The sequence below is a fragment of the Myxine glutinosa genome, chromosome 1, assembly GCF_964187855.1.
Source record: "Myxine glutinosa chromosome 1, kmMyxGlut1.1, whole genome shotgun sequence".
Taxonomy (NCBI): domain Eukaryota; kingdom Metazoa; phylum Chordata; class Myxini; order Myxiniformes; family Myxinidae; genus Myxine; species Myxine glutinosa.
The window spans coordinates 85,104,605-85,125,339 of record NC_136261.1 but is presented as its reverse complement, the minus strand read 5'-3'; positions in this window follow the sequence as shown (position 1 = coordinate 85,125,339).

The window sequence follows — 20,735 nt, the reverse complement described above, 5'->3', positions numbered from 1 at the left end:
CCAGTCGGCGACTGGCTTTGGAGGCCAGCTTGGAAATGTGGTTTTCCCAAGAAAGATCATGGCAGATAGTGAGACCCAAAAGCTTGAGCGACAGAACTTCTTAGAGAGGATTGTTGAGAAAGTATATGGGAGGGTTGTCCAGTCGAACTTTTCGGAGAGACATAGTAAGAGAGTGAGATTTGTCAGGATTGAAAGACATGTTCCACTTGTTTGACCAGTCTGTGATTTTGTCCAGGTCTTCAGAGAGTGAGGAGGCTGCAGACTGCCGATCTGAGGGAAGAGGAATGGAGCGGCAGAGAGTGGAGTCATCAGCAAAGAGATAGAGAGGATTTTCCAGAGAGTCGGAGAGATCATTGATAAAGACCAGAAAAAGCACAGGGCCCAGCACACTGCCTTGGGGAACTCCAGCCTGAACAGGAAGGGGAGATGAGAGAAATCCATTCAGGGCCACACGTTGACTACGACCAGAGAGGAAGTCCGCAAGCCATGCATGGAGATTTCCATGGATACCATAGGAGGAGAGTTTGGTGAGCAGAGCTGGGTGCCAGACCGTATCGAAGGCACGTGATATGTCAAGGGAGACAGCTCTGATTTCCTGTTTGGCATTGAGGACCTCCATCCATTGTTGAGACAGCAGAAGCAGCATGTCCAGAGTAGAGTGACCTGGTCTGAAACCAAATTGATGATCAGAGATCAAGCCATTGGAGAAGAGGAAAGATTTCATATCCGAAGCAATGATGGATTCCATGACTTTGCTGATAATTGGGAGCAGGCTGATTGGTCTGTAGTTGCAAGGATCTGTTTTTGCACCTTTTTTGTGTAAAGCGGTAATGTTAGCTGATTTCCAGGATGCTGGCAGATGACCTTGAGCAAAAGATAGGGTGAAAAGAACAGAGAGAGGGTGAGATAGAGCGGCAGAGCAGGATTTTAGGACCCGTGGGCTGATGCCGTCTGGTCCAGTTGCAGAATCAGAGTCGAGGTTGGACAAAAACTCCTCCACCTTGTCAGGAGAGAAGGACACAGAGTTCAGGAGCAGTTGGGTTCGACTGGGAAAGGTGGGAACAGAGAGAGATGGGTTTGGGACTAAGGATTTTGAGGCAAACACAGAGTTGAGGCATTCGGCTTTGTCACGTGCGATGTCAACTGTGTGGCCATTTGAGGTAAGGGAGGGGATGGAGGGGGAACAAACACCAGAAACGGATTTGACCAGACGCCACCAGGATTTGGAGGAAGGAGACAGGATTGAGAGTTCATTCTTGAGTGAGGAGAGATAGTGCTTCCTGGCACTCCTGAGGGTAGACACACACTTGTTCCGAGCTTGGTGGAAGGAACTGAGATTGCCGTCAGTTGGATTAGCCTTCCAAGAGGCAAAGGCAAGTTGTTTCAGGGCAACTGCCTCACCACAAGATTCAGTGTACCATGGACGGGAGGAAGGGTAAGACAACTGAAGGCGAGATGGGATAAATCTGTGCATGAGAGAGATCAGTTTGCTTTGGAAGAATTCCCAGGAAGAATTGATGTCAGAGGCAGTGGAGATGGGAGACCAATCCAGACGATTGATGGCTGCTTGAAGACCGTCCCAGTCGGCCTGAGTGAAATGCCAGACTCGTCGACGCTGAGGAGGCTCTCTGAGAATGGCCAGAGAGATGTCCACTTTGACAAGCACATGATCAGAAGAACCGATTGGAGCAGAAGAAGAGCAGCAGACATTAGCAGGGAAGTTTGTCATAAACAAATCTAGAAGAGAAGATACTCCATTGGCTGAGATCCGGGTCGGGAAATTGACAGATTGTGTCAATCCCAGTGAGTCACAGAAGTCCTTTGCTGAGGTGCCATGACTGGTGAGAGAGGAACCCACACCCAACCAGGTGGCATGATGACAGTTGAAGTCACCACATATGAGGAAGAGAGAGTTGGGATGAGTGGATAGAAGTTGGTCCATGTTGTCAGACAGTGAAATGTAGATGGAGTCATCACTGTTTGGGGGACGGTACAGAACACATATGAACAAAAGGTGGGAGTGGAGAGGAAGCCGTAGCCAGAGGTACTCCTGGGGGTGAGGAGGAAAGAGGGCAGTGCAAGGAGAGTGAGGAAGAGAGTTTTTGATAAAGATAGCCACCCCACCACCAGGCCGAGGCTCAGGTCTATCATACCGGAGGAGGGAGTAACCAGGAAGAGATATTAAGGAATCAGAGACATCTTGAGGGAGGAAAGTCTCCGTTAAGCAGATCAAGTCTGGATTGTCAGAAGCAACCTGTATGGAGAGATCAGTCAGGTTTGAGCGAAGGCCCCGGATGTTTGAGGTCCATACCGTTAATGAAGAGAGAGGGGGAGCATCAGGTACAGGACAGGGGAGGGGAGGAGTAGGGTAAGATGAAGGATGAGAGGGGGAGGTAGGGAGAGCAGTTGATAGTGTGTCAGATATTGCAGAAGAGTTCCAAGAAAGGGAAGGATGAGGAGGATGAAAGGTTTGATGGTGAAGGGATTAGGCACAGTGAGGGGTTGTTTGAGGGGGGGCAGAGGAAAGTAGAAGGTTTGGGGGGGTGGAGGTATGAGATAGAAGGGAGACGAAGTGGGGAGGAGGCAGCTTGGAGGAGGAGGGGGGAGGAGGGAGAATTGGAGAGGAATGGTATGGGGGGAGAATTGAATGGGAGGGGTTGGGGGGGAGTTTTGAAGGGGAGGAGTGAGGGGGGAGTTTAGGAGGGGAGGCGCAAGGGGGGAGTTTTGGAGGGAAGGGGCAAGGGGGAAGTTTAGAAGTGGAGGGGCAAGGGGGGAGTTTAGGAGTGTAGGGGCAAGGGGGGGGATTTGGAGGGGAGGGGCAAGGGGGGAGTTTAGGAGGGGAAGGGCAAGGGGGGAGTTCAGGAGTGGAGGGGCAAGGGGGGGGATTTGGAGGGGAGGGGCAAGGGGGGAGTTTAGGAGGGGAAGGGCAAGGGGGGAGTTCAGGAGTGGAGGGGCAAGGGGGGAGTTTAGGAGTGTAGGTGCAAGGGGGGGGGATTTGGATGGGAGGGGCAAGAGGGGAGTTTAGAAAATGGATGATTAATGAAAGACGAACATTGATAACAAATTGGGTTTGTTGTGATTTTCAAGTTAGCAATCCGATTCAGAACGATGGAGGAGGGATGGAATGAATGTGAATTTAGACCATGTAGTGAGGGAGACGTATAAGATATTGAATTTCTTTTTTTTGAAGTGGAATGAGTTGGAGAGGAAATTGAGAAAAGCCTTTTAAATAGCAAGAAAAACAGCGTGTTGTAAAATACCACTGAATAAAACACAGAAGGGGAAAGGTTAAACATATTTAAATAATATTTAAACAGAACTGTCAACAATCTTCTATGCACAAAATACCAACGGGGGGAGAGCCGAGAGGGACCACCACGAGTCACGTGAACAGGGCAAACGGTGGATGGCAAGGAGATAATGGGGGCGGGGCGAACAGCACACCTGGACAGAAAATACAGGATGAGACAACAGTACACGTGCAGAAAGGAAAATAAATGTTTTTGTTTTTTTTTGTTTTTTTGTTTGTTTGTTTGTTTTTTGGGGGGGGGGGTGGGGATTTAGAACGTTAGACAGAGTATTATGTTCGGGGTAGAAGGGAAAAAAACTAAGAGCCAAGCAAAACACGCTTAAGTTAACAAAACACTGACGGGGGTACAACTACAAGGCCACACACGAGGAGCAGAACACGATTAATTAATTACGAGTTACAGGAAATTCAAACCAAAACTAACTATAATCAAACAATATCGCATGGACGATAAAATAACGAGTTGAAATTTGACAATCTATCTGGGGAAATGGGGGAGAAACACGTGGTCGAAGAACGAACGAACGAATAAGAATGAATAAACGAATGAGCACAGAGAAGGTAATGTCTTTTTTTGTTGTTTTTTTGAGTTGAGATTTACATAAGGAAGTAGGCTATGGGGTGAAAAGACTGGAAAAACAGAGAACGAAAGTTATTGGATCACAAACGACGGACCGCTGAGAGAAAAACAAAGCCTCAAGGTTGTACAGTGTACACTGTACAAGGCCTCAAGACACGACACGAATTAACACGATTTTCAATACAGGTATGAAAGATTTGCACCGAAAATCTTCGTCGGGACAATATACGTACATACACCATAAAATAAATACAGTTATAACGAAAATACAAATGGGAACAATTACTTAACTTCGATTTAGATGGAGAGCGTGTAGAGCTGCGAATAAACGAACCCTCGCCAACAAGACCGGAAACGGAAGTCGAACTTTATCTAGAATAATGGGGGGGAGGGGGCACTCAGATGTTGGCATGATTCAACTTGCATCTAGAATATAGGGGGGTACCCAGATGTTGGCACGATTGAACTTGCATCTAGAATATAGGGGGGTACTTAGATGTTGGCACAATTTAACTTGCATCTAGAATATAGGGGGCTACTCAGATGTTGGCACAATTGAACTTGCATATCGAATATAGGGGGGTACTCAGACGTTGACACGATTGAACTTGCATCTAGAATATAGGGGGGTACTCAGATGTTGGCACGATTGAACCTGAATCTAGAATATAGAGGGGTACTCAGATGTTGGCACGATTGAACTTGCATCTAGAATATAGGTTGGTACTCAGATGTTGGCACAATTGGAATTCCATCTAGAACATAGGGGGGTACTCAGATGTTGGCACAATTGCACAGGCATCTGGAATATAGGGGGGAGAGGGTACTTAGATGTTGCCATAATTGCAAAGGCATCTGGAATATAGGGGGGAGAGGGTACTTAGATGTTGGCATAATTGCACAGGCATCTGGAATATAGGGGGAGAGAGGGTACTTAGATGTTGGCATAATTGCACAGGCATCTGGAATATAGGGGGGAGAGGGTACTTAGATGTTGGCATAATTGCGCAGGCATCTGGAATATAGGGGGGGAGAGGGTACTTAGATGTTGCCATAATTGCACAGGCATCTAGAATATAGGGGGGGGGGGGGAGAGGGTACTTAGATGTTGGCACAATTGCACAGGCATCTAGAATATAGGGTGGGGGGGAGGGTACTTTGATGTTGCCATAATTGCACAGGCATCTGGAATATAGGGGGGGGGAGAGGGTACTTAGATGTTGCCATAATTGCACAGGCATCTAGAATATAGGGGGGGAGAGGGTACTTAGATGTTGGCACAATTGCACAGGCATCTAGAATATAAGTGGGAGAGGGTACTTAGATGTTGGCACAATTGCACAGGCATCTGGAATATAGGGGGGGGGGGGTTGGGGGGGGAGGGTACTTAGATGTTTCCACAATTGCACAGGCATCTAGAATATAAGTGGGAGAGGGTACTTAGATGTTGGCACAATTGCACAGGCATCTAGAATATAGGGGGGGTTGGGGGGGAGGGTACTTAGATGTTGCCACAATTGCGCAGGCATCTGGAATATAGGGGGGGTTGGGGGGGAGGGTACTTAGATGTTGGCACAATTGCACAGGCATCTGGAATATAGGGGGGGTTGGGGGGGAGGGTACTTAGATGTTGGCACAATTGCACAGGCATCTGGAATATAGGGGGGGTTGGGGGGGAGGGTACTTCGATGTTGCCACAATTGCACAGGCATCTAGAATATAAGTGGGAGAGGGTACTTAGATGTTGGCACAACTGCACAGGCTCGTGGGACCTATAACAGCCTCCTCTTACGTTGAAGTTCTTTACCTCCTTTGTATTTTTGAATGGTGCACCTTTCTTTATCACCACATGCAACATGCAGTCTTCCATAGTTCTGTTACAAACCCGAATAATCTAGGGGGGGGGGGGATTTTTCATCTACTTTCTGTTAAACCAAATGTTTTCAGAGACTTTCAAGGAAAATAAGGTTAGGTGGAGAGAAAGGAGTAAGGAAAGGAATTAGGCCATGGTTGTTGGTGGGAGGGGTTGGGGGTGGTTATTTAAAGTTGAAGATATTTGTGTCTGTAATGGATTGTTCCAATGCAAACACATAAAAGGCAAATCTTACCGTTTACTGTATACACACCGGCAGTAATAAGGTGTTTTGTCTTTGAGGCTGGGAGGAAGGACTGGTGAGGTATTGAACATTAAACAACTAGAGAGTACACAAAACTTACCCCATGCAGTCTTGAGAAACAAGGGCATGGGCGGGGTCAAATTTGATTGGTCGTCATGACGTAAATGCTTTAATATTTAGTCCAATTACTGCGAAATGGAAGGGTTTTGAAATGCCAAAAGGCGATTTGTGTTCTTCAGGGTTCAAGTAAATAATTCAATTGAAATAAAATGAAGGTTATAAGGGTCATAGAAAAAAAATTCAGAAGTTTACCGCTGTTGATGCAGCGGCTATTACACCACCCTATCTAACATGTCACATTAGTTTACGTGCCTGTTGTTAGTGTCTTTTATAACATCATTAAAAACAGTAAGTTTCCTGTTTGGAATGATTTTCAATTTTGTTTGACTGCCAAACATAGAGTAAAAAATCAAATAATCTCACTCCTATCTGCTGCACACGAGCGATCGGGACAAATTCAGAGCCAAAGTACTGTTAAACTACAGTTAGTTTCGTTTTCCGTTTCATGATCCCATTTGTATTCAAAATATAACATTCAATTGAAATCAAGTTTTTCCTTGATCATAGATCATTTGTTAACAGAGGAACAGAAAGTGAACCTATTTTTTCTTTTCTTAACACCGCTTTTTTGCTTCGCGTGCGTGTGCGGGGTAAAAATGGAGGTGGTGGTCGGTGATAGGGTAGAGGTTTCAAAAATAAAAGGCCACATTTCTTATTTGTGTCTTAATACCCCAGCCACCTGATATCCTTCTAGGCCTGGTGTTGGCTTAGCGGTTTGGGTGAGGGCTTGGGATCCGAGGATCCTGGGCTCGAATCCTGGTCCATCGCTGAATTAACGCTCAGGTGAATACTGTAACTAGAACGCCACTCAGTAGAGCGCATATACTCCCGCCGTGGGTCAAGTTGGAATAGTATGATTTCACAAAAGTTTGAGGGAGTAGTTCAGTGACAAGACAACACAAGACAAGACAAGACAACACAAGACAAGACAACACAAGACAGACACTGCACAGATATATATTTAGAATATATAGAAGATAATGTTAAACAAAAAACAAGGCAATTTCACTTACATTTTCGGATTCAGCGTTCAATTCTATATAAGTGAGTGTATTTTGAGGCATGTGTGACTTCAAATAAAATTGTAAGTCAGGAAAACGTTCGTTTCATTCCTTAGGGATACAACATGTAAAACTGGCCCAAACGTCAAAACAAAACTCGCTCATTTTAAGTCGTACAAGCTAATGCGACCATTCATTCTTCTCTGAAGAATCCCGTGCACATTCTAGTCACACTGATGTCACCTAAGTCTTTATAAGTTCATCAAATACTGACACCGCGATTGACATTCGCTGAGGTAAATGTTGATATTGTAGCGACCCTTGGGTCCCCCAAGCGAGACCAGCAACAGAATCTCCTTGCTCCAGCCGGTGACGTAACCGGCGGGCAAACCACGGCGCCGGGGTGGCCGGTCACGTGACCACCAAAGCATGCCGCGCGTGCGGTTATAATCCTTTGCACCTGTCGGTCACGTGACCACCAAAGCACGCCTCGCCTGAGAGGCGTGGCTTTCGGTTTCGGTTGTGCTTTCTGGTTTTGATATATATGCAGCCCGATAAACGGGCTTTTCAGAGTTCCCGAGTTGGTTTTTACAATAAACATCTTCTTTGTCTTGCCAGTTTGTCTTGCCCGTCACTTCGTCCGACTCAAGCAAGAGCCCTGCTCTTCACTGGTGACCCCGAATTTACGACACGCGATGGACACCGCAGTGTGCCTCAAATTGCCCACCTTCTGGGAAGCACATGCCGCCATCTGGTTCGCGCAGGCGGACTCCCAGTTCGCCCTGCGTAGCGTAACGGAGGACGCCACGGCGACCCCCAATCCTACGTCCCCCCAGCACTCCGCACGGCGGAGTACGTCTTCGTGCGCCACGACGCGCACCGGGGGCCGCTCCGGCCACCATACGACGGACTCTTCCGGGTCCTACGACGGGACAACAAGTCCTTCATCGTCAACATCGGCGGCCGGGTGGACCGGATTTCGCTGGACCGCCTCAAGTCGGCCCACATGGACGTCGGCCAGCCGCCACGGCTGGCTCTCCCACCGCGGCGTGGCCGCCCCCCGTCCACTGCACCCCCCGTCCGACCACCAGCCACCACACCGGACCCCCCCCCCCCCCCCCCGCGATTGGCCAGGGGTCGTTTCGGTCAGGTCATCCGGACCCCCCTCAGGTTGACCTTCCTGGATCAAGTCCATTCTGGGGGGGCGTGTGTAGCGACCCTTGGGTCCCCCAAGCGAGACCAGCAACAGAATCTCCTTGCTCCAGCCGGTGACGTAACCGGCGGGCAAACCACGGCGCCGGGGTGGCCGGTTACGTGACCACCAAAGCGTGCCGCGCGTGCGGTTATAATCCTTTGCACCTGTCAGTCACGTGACCACCAAAGCGCGCCTTGCCTGAGAGGCGTGGCTTTCGGTTTCGGTGGTGCTTTCTGGTTTTGATATATATGCAGCCCGATAAACGGGCTTTTGAGAGTTCCCGAGTTGGTTTTTACAATAAACATCTTCTCGGACGAGTTTGTGTCTTGCCCGTCACTTCGTCCGTCTCAAGCAAGAGCCCTGCTCTTCAATATCTCTTCTGAGGTTTAAAAAAAAACAGTTTTAAAGCATTATACGTATCAAACGATACATTTTATGAAATGGGGAAACCTAATACACACTTTGGTGGTTTTAAAATGACAGAATATGTCTTTATTAGAAGAAGAAAAAATGAACATTGAAGACGACGCTGCTAAAAAATACACCGCTCTAACGCATAACCACGAGTTTAAACTACATTTACGACAAATATGAAAACTATTTTCATATCACAATGTTAAATATAGAATATATAGAAGATAATGTTAAAAAAAAAATGAGCCCTATCTTCCAATGGTAAACAATCCTTCAAAAAATTCCTGGATCCGGAATAATATCCTGAGCTTCACCAAAAACTAATCAATTCTTCCTTATCCCAAGGGAAATCATCCCACCAACTTTCATCCAAATCCGTTCAGAACTTTTCCAGATATCTTGTTCACAAACACACACACACACACACACACACACAGACACGATCGAAGGCATTACTTCCTGGCGGGAGTAACTATTCACTTTCAGCATCTCAAAAATATTTACTTGTGAAACGAGTGTACACGCTTGCTCGTACACATCCCAACATGTTTGCATTGACCTCGTTTTTGTGCTGAAACCATTGGTGGCAATTGCACCTTGTGCAATAAGTGAAAAGGTGCTCTCGTAGCTTTCTGTCCAATTGTGGAAATGATTTTGCAGAAGTTAGTGCTTATTCAGGAATATCTATCCAGGGCAAAACAGGACACTATAAAAAAAAGTAAAGGAAATAGTTGGGATTGGATTGTAATTTTGCACTTCACCTGGTCCAGAGAGACACGGCTTGGTGCCTTCGCTGAAAGATGGCGGTGCTGCTCACCTGCGGACATAATAGGGCTGCTGCTTCGATTTTTCTTTCGTGTACTCGTCTTAAACCTACTGTCAATTCCTATGAGAATTTTCTGCAAAAAGCAACAACTTCACAATCATTACCTTGACAGAGGTTTAAATGAATCATGTTCATCTGTGAAACTCCTCTATCATCTGTCTTTTTCTCATTGCAATCAATCCCTCCTAGCACTTCGATCTGAGCATTGCCTGAAATAAAGAGACCATCCTGAGGCACGACTTGATTTCTGAAGAAATCCAGGTATAGTAGGTGCTGCCAGGAACCTACGTGGGAACAGGTAGAAAACCCCTCCATGGACTTTCCCTTCCTTCTACTGCCTGCCCATACAGTCTCTCTTCAATCCCCCGAGGCTGTCTCTCTCCTCCTCCAGCTTCTCTCACAACGTGCTGATGAGATAGGCTAGCTACTCGTTAAACTGTTCTCCCACAACATTAACATGCCACCTCCATACTCCCTCCACACTATATGTCACCAGGAAGTGAGACGGAAGATCGTAAAAGCGAAAATGCTATGTCGATCTACATTAAGATATCTCAATAACTGTCTGTCTATTAAGACCATGCTGACGCTTGATTTTCATTACACACAGCTGGGTGTGTAATCAGCCTGTAGCGTAGTCACGTGATTACTCAAAAGGATGGGTTTACTCGACTAGCAGGCCTTAAAACTGGCAAAAAAGGTCTATATCCAGGTAGTGGACAAAAAAAAATGGAAACACCAATGTAACTCAGTTAACAGGGCATTGGGGCACCATGTGCGGCCAGTAGGGCCTGTACGCGCCATGGCATATAATTCACCAGCGTCTGGAATTCTGCAGGAGGGATGTGGCACCATTATTCCACTAGAATGTCAATCAACTCACACCTGTTTGATGGAGGTGGAAAACGCTGTCTCAGGTGTGGTTCCAGAATATCCCATCAATGCTCGTTTGGTGACTCAGATCAGGTGACTGAGAAGGCCATGACGTATGGTTAAGATCAGTGTCATGTCATTAAACCATTGGGCCAGTACACATGCTCTGCAGATGGGGGTATTGGGGTCCCCTCTTGCAGTCATGCTAGGTATAATTATAGGTAACCAGGCCTGTGCAGCATTATTATACATGACCCTAAGAATGCTGGGATTTAATTTGTTTCATTAACACAGGTGCCACATTTTTGTGGAAGCCATTGCTTGGTGTCTCTCATTTACCCAGGTATTTCCATTTCTTTGTCCACTACCTGTATGTATTACATACACTAAATTGCACCTGCTTTTCCATATGCCCTCCCTCTTGCACCTCGTTACCCCAATCTTCTCTCAACCTCTTTAGATCAATTCGACTTCACTTCCTTTTTTCACCCTTGTCGATTTACCTTCTCTTCCTTTTCTCAATCTATTAATCTCAATTTACCCCAATCTATAAATCGTATGGAATATGTAAATGGCTCCTTATACAAAAGCATATAGCTTTAACTAGGCAAACAGAGCCCCCATCTGGTAAATGATGTATCATATTAGAAACGTGTCCTTTGAGTCCGTCGAACATTCTTTCTTAAAATAGACTTCACAGCTGCAAAGCCATTCTGAATTGTTTTTTGAAAATGAATTCAGTTCAAAACCACGCAGCGTATTCAGACTGCGAGAAGACCCAGCGGGTACCGTGTTACTCGCCCAAATATGCCTGGTAACAGAATTCCCAGAAGCAGCTTGCGCATGGAAAAGGAAAATAGGGCAAAGCCTAATTTATTCAAACCGCATCCCCCTTTGGCTGTGGCAAGAGATGAGAACATCAGCAATGCCTTTACATCAGCTGCATGCGATACATTGCTGTAACTATTGCTGTAACGTACAGCCCTCCTGTAGTATTGTGCTCGTCCTTGTATATTTGTACCGTGGTGATGAGGGTAAAGGTCGAGCTTGTATATTTGTATTGATGTTCTGCGGACATATGCATGGTGATTAGAAGTGGGGCTTTGCTTTGAAGGACTACTGATTCACAGTGAAACCCACAATCTTTGCTCAATCCGGATTACCAAAGGCTAACGAATTTCATTATTTAGATGTAAAAGGAGACGAGCGTGCATGCGAATTCCACCAGTTCGTTGGAAAGTTCACCCGACTCTGCCCACAATTTCAAATTTTATCCTTTAGAACTTTTGGATTGACCCTTTCAAATTACCCTTAAGAATTTACCCTTTCAAATTACCCTTTACAATTTACCCTTTCAAATTACCCTTTACAATTTACCCTTTCAAATTACCCTTTACAATTTACCCTTTCAAATTACCCTTTACAATTTACCCTTTAGAAAAAATATTACCCTTTAGAAAAATTACCCTTTAGAATTATCCGATAGAACTTTAAAATTTACCCTTTAGAAAATTTACGCTTTAGAATTCACCCTTTAGAATTCACCCTTTACAATTGACCCTTTAGAATTTACCCTTTAGAATTACCCTTTAGAATTAACCTTTAGAATTACCCTTTAGAATTACCCTTTAGAATCACTCTTTAGAACCCTTTAGAATTACCCTTTAGAATTAGCCTTTAGAATTAGCCTTTAGCATTACCCTTTAGAACCCTCTATAATTACCCTTTAGAATCACTCTTTAGAACCCTTTAGAATTACCCTTTAGAATTAGCCTTTAGAATTAGCCTTTAGCATTACCCTTCAGAACCCTTTAGAATCACCCTTTAGAATTACCCTTTAGAATTTACCCTTTCAAATGTCTCTTTAGAATTTACCCTTTCAAATTACTCTTTATAATTTACCCTTTCAAATTACCCTTTAGAATTTACCCTTTCAAATTACCCTTTAGAATTTATCCTTTCAAATTACCCCTTACAATTTACCCTTTAAATTTACCCTTTAGAAAAAATATTACCCTTTAGAAAAATTACCCTGTAGAATTATCCGATAGAACTTTAAAATTTACCCTTTAGAAAACTGACCCTTTAGAAAATTTACGCTTTAGAATTCACCCTTTAGAATTCACCCTTTACAATTGACCCTTTAGAATTTACCCTTTAGAATTACCCTTTAGAATTAACCTTTAGAATTACCCTTTAGAATTACCCTTTAGAATCACTCTTTAGAACCCTTTAGAATTACCCTTTAGAATTAGCCTTTAGAATTAGCCTTTAGCATTACCCTTTAGAACCCTCTATAATTACCCTTTAGAATCACTCTTTAGAACCCTTTAGAATTACCCTTTAGAATTAGCCTTTAGAATTAGCCTTTAGCATTACCCTTCAGAACCCTTTAGAATCACCCTTTAGAATTACCCTTTAGAATTTACCCTTTCAAATGTCTCTTTAGAATTTACCCTTTCAAATTACTCTTTATAATTTACCCTTTCAAATTACCCTTTAGAATTTACCCTTTCAAATTACCCTTTAGAATTTATCCTTTCAAATTACCCCTTACAATTTACCCTTTAAATTTACCCTTTAGAAAAAATATTACCCTTTAGAAAAATTACCCTGTAGAATTATCCGATAGAACTTTAAAATTTACCCTTTAGAAAATTTACCCTTTAGAAAATTTACGCTTTAGAATTCACCCTTTAGAATTCACCCTTTACAATTGACCCTTTAGAATCACTCTTTAGAACCCTTTAGAATCACTCTTTAGAACCCTTTAGAATTAGCCTTTAGAATTAGCCTTTAGAATTAGCCTTTAGCATTACCCTTTAGAACCCTTGAGAATTACCCTTTAGTATCACCCTTTAGAACCCTTCAGAATCACCCGTTAGAATTATCCTTTAGAATTTACCCTTTCAGATGTCTCTTTAGAATTTACCCTTTCAAATTACCCTTTATAATTTACCCTTTCAAATTACCCTTTATAATTTACCCTTTCAAATTACCCTTTAGAATTTACCCTTTAAAATTACCCTTTAGAATTTACCCTTTAAAATTACCCTTTAGAAAAAATATTACCCTTTAGAAAAATTACCCTTTAGAATTATCCGATAGAACTTTAAAATTTACCCTTTCGAAAATTTACCCTTTAGAAAATTTGCCCTTTAGAATTCACCCTTTAGAATTCACCCTTTACAATTGATACTTTCGAATTTACCCTTTAGAATTAACCTTTGGAATCACTCTTTAGAATGAGCCTTTAGAACCCTTTAGAACCATTGAGAATTACCCTTTAGAATCGCCCTTTAGAACCCTTTAGAATCACCCTTTAGAATTACCCTTTAGAATCGCCCTTTAGAACCCTTTAGAATCGCCCTTTAGAATTACCCTTTAGGATCACCCTTTAGAACCCTTTTTCTCAAGCAGCACTTTTACTGCGGAGGTTATGTAGGTTTACTATTATTTCTGACTATTTTCTCTTAGAATGATGACAGGTTTCTGTGAAGTCACTGATCGCATGATAGGGAAGCAGAAAGAGTTATGTATTCCCCTGTTTCGACGTGGGTATACCCGTTTGCTTTTATGAGCGGGAGGAGGGTGAGAGAAAAGATTGGACAGCTCTGGAAGTGTGGTTGAAACTTTGAGTTTGGGGGGACCAAGGATGGAACTGAATTGGGAGAGGGAGGTTGAGGCTTTTTTTTGAAGAGTTGTCAGAATTGCATGTGTATGTTTATTCACAGTAAAAATGTAATTGTGTGCGTATGTGTGTGCGTGTGTGTGTGTGTGTGTGTGTGTGTGTGTGAGTGTGTGTGTGTGTGTGTGTGTGTGTGTCTGTGTGTGCGTGTGTGAGTGTGTGTGTGTGTGTGTGTGTGTGTGTGTGTGTGTGTGTGTGTGTGTGTGACTATAGGGCGGTGATCAAATCACCCCAATGGTAGTGCGTCAGTAATTTTGAATTATCACAAATAGAACAACATCAGAGGAGGATGGGAACAAAGCAATGGTAGAAACTTAAATTCCAGGAATAAAAATTAAATTCCAGGAAACTATAAACATCATTTAAAGACCAATAATCCGAGCTGTAGTTAGGGGGCTAATGTATCCCCCCATCCCTCAGGACTTGGTGAGTCTAGCTTTTTTAGGAGCTATAAAGTGTCCCAAAAACGTTTTTGATTCTAAACATTGAAGCAAACTTTCACTGTTTTGGCTCCTTTTCAAAATGGCTGCCAGACACCAAAATGGCTGCCACACAAAGCACTTTTACTGTTTTGGCTCCTTTTCAAAATGGCTGACAAACACCTTGTTTAACCACTGTAGAGCTGCAACAGAAGCGTGGTTCCAAAATAAAACATGCCTTGCTATGCATATGACTCTTCGACACTTATACAGGAGCAGGCAGATGTTGACCATGCTGAATTGATTTGGCCATTGTGAGCGCAACAGCTTTGCCATATGGAATTAGAAGCAGCATTTGATGCTGCATTGGAACAGAAGTCTTCTCCATAGACAGAGCAAATTGTCAAAGCCCCATACAATGGAGTGCTCCATTCAGAGTGGGATCATTTCAATCAGAAGTTGTCTGCAGTGCATTGCGCCCCTTCCATAAACACAGCTGGTGGCATCGTGATACAGGAAACACAGGGTGATTGTGACATTGCCAGCTCATCGTTACCGTCAGTTCCAGCTAGCCGAGAGCCTCCACCGCGTTCCCCTCTTTACATATTCCCAAAATAAGACCCCAGTGTTAAAAGTTCAAGGAGGTAGAGATGAACAACAACAAACAACAACATGCATTTTAAAGGCCATTTTCCCTGCTAGAGCGGGGGTTAGCCTTGCGGTCCCCATGACAATCTTCTCCATTTTGCCCTATTTTCTGCATCTCTCCTTGTTAACCCCCTTGCCCGCATTTCTTCTTCCACCATCTTTAGCCAAGTCTTTCTCGGTCTTCCCCGTCTTCTACTTCCTTCTACATTCATTTCCATCACTCTTCTCAACCAGTCACTTTCATCCTTCCTCAACACATGACCAAACCATCTCAACCTGTTCCTCTTCACAGCATCAATCACAGGCTCTATTCCCATCATCTTTCGCAATTCATCATTGAGATGGTGGCGGCATCTGAGTTTATTCAAACAACACAGTGACCGAGCACGCAAGCCTACGGCTGCACGCCATCATCAAGCAACTGACTCCGCCAACCCGGAAACGGAAACAGGTTTAAATAATACGTCATGTGTAATACCAAAGGGTTTTGCAGTATCCAACATCTCCCCTTCCCTTCAAACCAACGACATATGGAGGAGGTTTCCAAGAAGTGACAGTCCCCCAAATCGATTAACATGCATGAGTACATACTACCATCAATAAAATCATCAGCCTGAGTACATACTACCATCCCTGCCCATAACCATACGTGTGGTAACAAGAACACAAAGCAATATAGGGCAACAGTTCATGTATAACAATTTACAAATCGAGTCGCGTAGGTGCCCCGCGATCGCGTGGGCTGCGACGGAGTGGTAAGTCAAATCTCACTCGCTTCGGTGGGTCGGAAGCTGGTCTGTCCTTGCTTCCAACAGAAGATGGCTTTTGACTCTCACCATCCATAACGGAGCATTGAGGGACATACCGACGAAGGAAACACCGGTTCCTCGAATAAACTCTGCCCGACGGCAGTTTCACATGATAGTCCCGGTGATGTCCAACCAGTCCAATGATGTCCAACCGATGTCCAATGACCACACCGGTCTTATCCGAACGCCTCGTCTGTGGATCTTGTAACAACACTTCAGTGCCGACACGAAATGGCGTGAGAGGTTTGGACGATCGGTCGTAATACGTGCTGGTTTTCGCCCGTATCTCGGCGGCTTTAGCATCACACTCGGGAGCAGCCATCTGCCACTCAGGGCGAAAGTGCGCTGATGTCCAGGAACAGGAGTTCGTGTTGGATGCCCGAAGAGAATTTGAGCTGGTGAACTTCCAGATGTGCGTGGCGTGTTTCGCCATTCGAGCAAGCCGCGGCAAAATGTATCATCGTCGAGATTGCCGTTGTGTGTAGTCTTAGCGACCGGTGTCTTAATGGCTTTGACCGCTGCTTCTGCATGTCCATTCGAGCGTGGAAGGTGTGGTGTGGAGAAGCCATGGTTATCTCCCCAACGGTCCATGAATTTTCGGAATTCATAGGATGCAAATTGTGGGCCGCCGTTGGTTTGAAGACGAACTGGGACATCCAGATCCACAAAGAATAACCGTAGACCTCGGATGAGGTCACGTGACGTGGGGTCCCGCATGATAAAATAGATGCATGGCCACCCAGAGAGTCGGTCGACGTAGACCAGATACGATTTTCCCGCGTGGGAAAACAAATCAGCAGATACCTCCTCGAACACACGCCGTGGTAGTGTATCGCTCATTAATGGTTCCTTCTGAAGGCTGGCCATTCGCTCCTGACACACAGGACACGAGCGAGTCACGTTGGCAATATCGTTGTTGATATTTGGCCAATACACAGTCTGTCGAGCTCGGCGTTTTGTACGTTCCATGCCCTGATGTGAGTCGTGTAGTCAATTCAATACCTCCGTACGTGCTGCACGAGGTATGACAATGCGCTGACTGTAGAGTACAATGTCATCGTCACTTGATAGCTGATCACGTATCCCAAACTAAGCCTTGAGGTGAAGGTCCCACTCGCTACGGTTTGCTGAAAAGCCAGTATTTACTGGCTGAACTAGTAAGCAGTAGGGGAAGGCGGGGCAAGTTGAGCATAGGGGTAAGTTGAGCCACCACCTCCCAGCCAGTTATGAATGAGTCAGACTTTGTGGTGGCGCCATCTATAGATGCCCCATTGCATAACTCCAAATTCTGCCATATTGTTTTCTAAATTGAAACAGAAACCAGTGTTGCAGAGGGAAAAATCCAATTTTCAGCCATAAAAGTAAAAAGGTGTAAAACAGGTAAGTTCACGTTTCTTCCATAGGCAGCATAGATATAATATGGATATCAGATGACAATATTGTTAGTCCAGGTATGTGTCTCCATTCTTGTCATAGACTTTAATACGATGGATGCATAGAATATGTGTGTATGTGGAGACATCTCAGAAAGTTCAGACTGGGGTAAGTTGAGGCAGACCCTACGGGGCAAATCGAGCCATGGCTCAACTTGCCCCGTAGGGTCTGGCTCAACTTGCCAACTCATGTTGGTGGAGATAATAATAATTAGCATTTATAATGCGCTTTTCCCCAAAGGCTCAAAGCGCTTACAGAATACCATATTATTACCCCGGTCATTGGATACATTGCGAGCCTTGTGACTTGTCAGTTTGGCAGCTTAATTGACTTGATTTCTGACATGTTTTAGTTTTAGTTCCAGATCCAAATGATGCCTTAATTGCCACAGTCTGCCTGTTGGCCTTTCTGGGTGTATTTGGGACACTTTTGTTTTATTGTGACTTAAAACTGTGGCAGCTGTTTTCAACTCAATCCAGCTGCCACATTGAATTATAACCATGAACACAAGGCACATGTAAATATTTCGTTCAGTGTTGTAACAAGTACATTAAATATTTTTCAGGCAGACCAATTTTTGTACTTCAGTTATCTTTATTTGGGGCAATGATCAACTATTTGGGATACTTTTCGTTTAATTGTGACTTGAAACTGTGACAGGTGGATTGAGTTGACTTTTCTTACCACAGTTGACAATCTTGTTTTTCTATGAGAGTGACTCAATTTGTTCATAACTGATTACTATAACCATGAACACAAGGTAATCATTTCGTTCAGTGTTGTAGAACTTTACAACATTAAATATTTTTCTGGCAAAACAATGGTTTTCTACTTTAGTTATCTTTATTTGGGGCAATGATCAACTTACCCCTATGTGGTACAACTTACCCCAGAGGTTGGCTCAACTTACCCCTCAGGCGGGCAAGTTGAGCCATTTGGCCTCCGTTTTTTCAAAGGTCACAGTGACTTTCAGTGTGGGGATAGAAAGTAATAACTAGCTACAAAATGTTTCCCAAGGATTAAATTAGAAGGCAAGATACTCATTTGTGCAAGATCATCAGTAAGTTCAGTCCTAACATTCCAAGAACAAAAACTGGCTCAACTTGCCCCACCTTCCCCTATTCCTCATCGCATCGTGCTTCCGCACGTAGTTTATCGATTATAGGATCACGTAGATGATCTTGACTTCCATCATCGACGTTCGCTACTGCTGCGAAGATGACGTGGTTTATGTGATGTTGAACGTGTATCTCCACCTCCTCATCATCTGGCAATGGGCAATCCACTGGGTGGCGTGATAGAGCGTCTGGGATGGCATGCTCACATCCCTTCCTCCACGTTGCTGTAAATGTGTAGAGAGACAATTTCTCCACGAATCGTTGCAGACGTGGGTTTTTGATAGCATCCAAAGTGTAGGTTTTTGGCGGCCAAAGGCCAATGTGTAGGCGTTCAATATGGGTTCAAGCGGTTTGTGGTCGATGACAAGCTGAAATATGGGTAGGCCCAGTAGGTAATGACAACATTTTTTCATACCCCAAACTACAGCCAGAGCTTCGAGCTCAATCATCGTATAACGAGAATTGACATCACTGAGATAACGAGACCCACACTGAACAAGTTTCCACAGATCGCCATGTTGCTGGAGCAATGCAAACCCTAGTCCATTGAGACGAGACGCATCAGTCTGTATCATCGTAGGTAACGAAGGGTCGAAGTGCGCAAGGACAGGTGGTGATGTAAGAACACACTTGGTAGCAAGAAATGCGCTGTCATGATCGGCAGTCCAATCAAAGACTGATCCCTTCTTCAGTAAACTCCGGAGAGGATCCAAAGCTGTCGAAATCTCAGTGGAAAAGCTATCCAACTGATGAACCAAACCAAGGAACGACCATAAGTCGGTGATGTTGGTAGGTGTAGGAAAGTCCGCAATAGCACTTAGTTTGCTCGGATCCGATGCGACGCCATCGCGATTAATGATGTAGCTACAAAATTTGACACTGTCCTGAGAGAAGTGAAATTTCTGTGGGTTCAATGTGATGCCATGTTCCCGACATTTGAAAAGTACATTCCGCACCTGTTGAACATGCACATTGAATGTCGGTCCATAGGTTAGCATTACATCACCGACACTGACCGTATTTTGGATTCCCTCAAGAGCGATGTCACCTCTGTAACAATATTCATCTCCACTCGTGTTGAGGCCCATTGGAACTCGCAAGTATTTGAACCGACCCCACGGTGTCATGAATACGGTAAGGGATTAGCTGGCCTCGTCAAGAGGAATTTTCCAGTATCCCTTGATTCGCATCAAAAACAGTATAGAAGCAAGCATTCTTCACACGCGAGACTACCTCAGCAGGTGTGATGAGAGGGCGTTACAGGGTGTTTGACATGGCGGTTCAACATATGGAAATCCACACACATGCGAATGCAATCATTAGGTTCTGGAGTAACCACAAGTGGATGACACCAATCCGAAGGCTCGCTTCCCATCGGGGAAATGACACCCTTGTTCACCATGTCGTCAAGTTCTGACTTAACCTGATCCCGCCAAGCCACTGGTAGTGGACGTGCCTTCCTCAGCTGGAAAGGTACAGCGTGGTCCTTCAGGTTAATATGCATGGCGCCGCCCTCCATAGGTCGAATGCTATCGTCTGTGGTGAAAACGTCTGCAAATTTGGCTATCAGATAATCACGAAACGGTGGTCGTTGTTGCCGATTAGGTTCATCGCCGCAATCCCATGTGCTGGAGTTCGTTGAAGACATGGAATGTGAGTCATCATCGGATCGACTGACCGTGTTGTGTTGGACAGGCTGTGTTTTCTTGTTCGACTGTTCGAATGGTCTGCCACAATTGCACCACGCCAAGTCGTTCAACAAATAAAATGCCAGACAAGGTGTTCAGACCCCATCGCACACGTATACAGTCTCACAAACAGTTTTACCTCCATTATAGATACCAACGTGAAGATAGCCCATGCACTTCAGCGTTCACCACTCGGAGGACGTCACCATCATCCAAGTTATCTGGGTGCATGCCAAGTTGCTGCAGGTGTCCAGGATCGATGATAGTTGCCTCAGCTCCTGTGTCTGGGGGCACCTCCAGGCTACCAATATAATCACCCTCAAAGTCGTTGACATCGACACGAATCCACGGTGAATGTTGCTTCCTCTGCAATGTGTGAAACACATCAGCGACCAAGACAATCCGCCGAACAGCTGGGGGTTGCTTGTTGTCATTGTGCTGTCTAGCTCTCCATACAGGCTTGTCCCTCTTCGATTTTTGACATACACGTGCAAA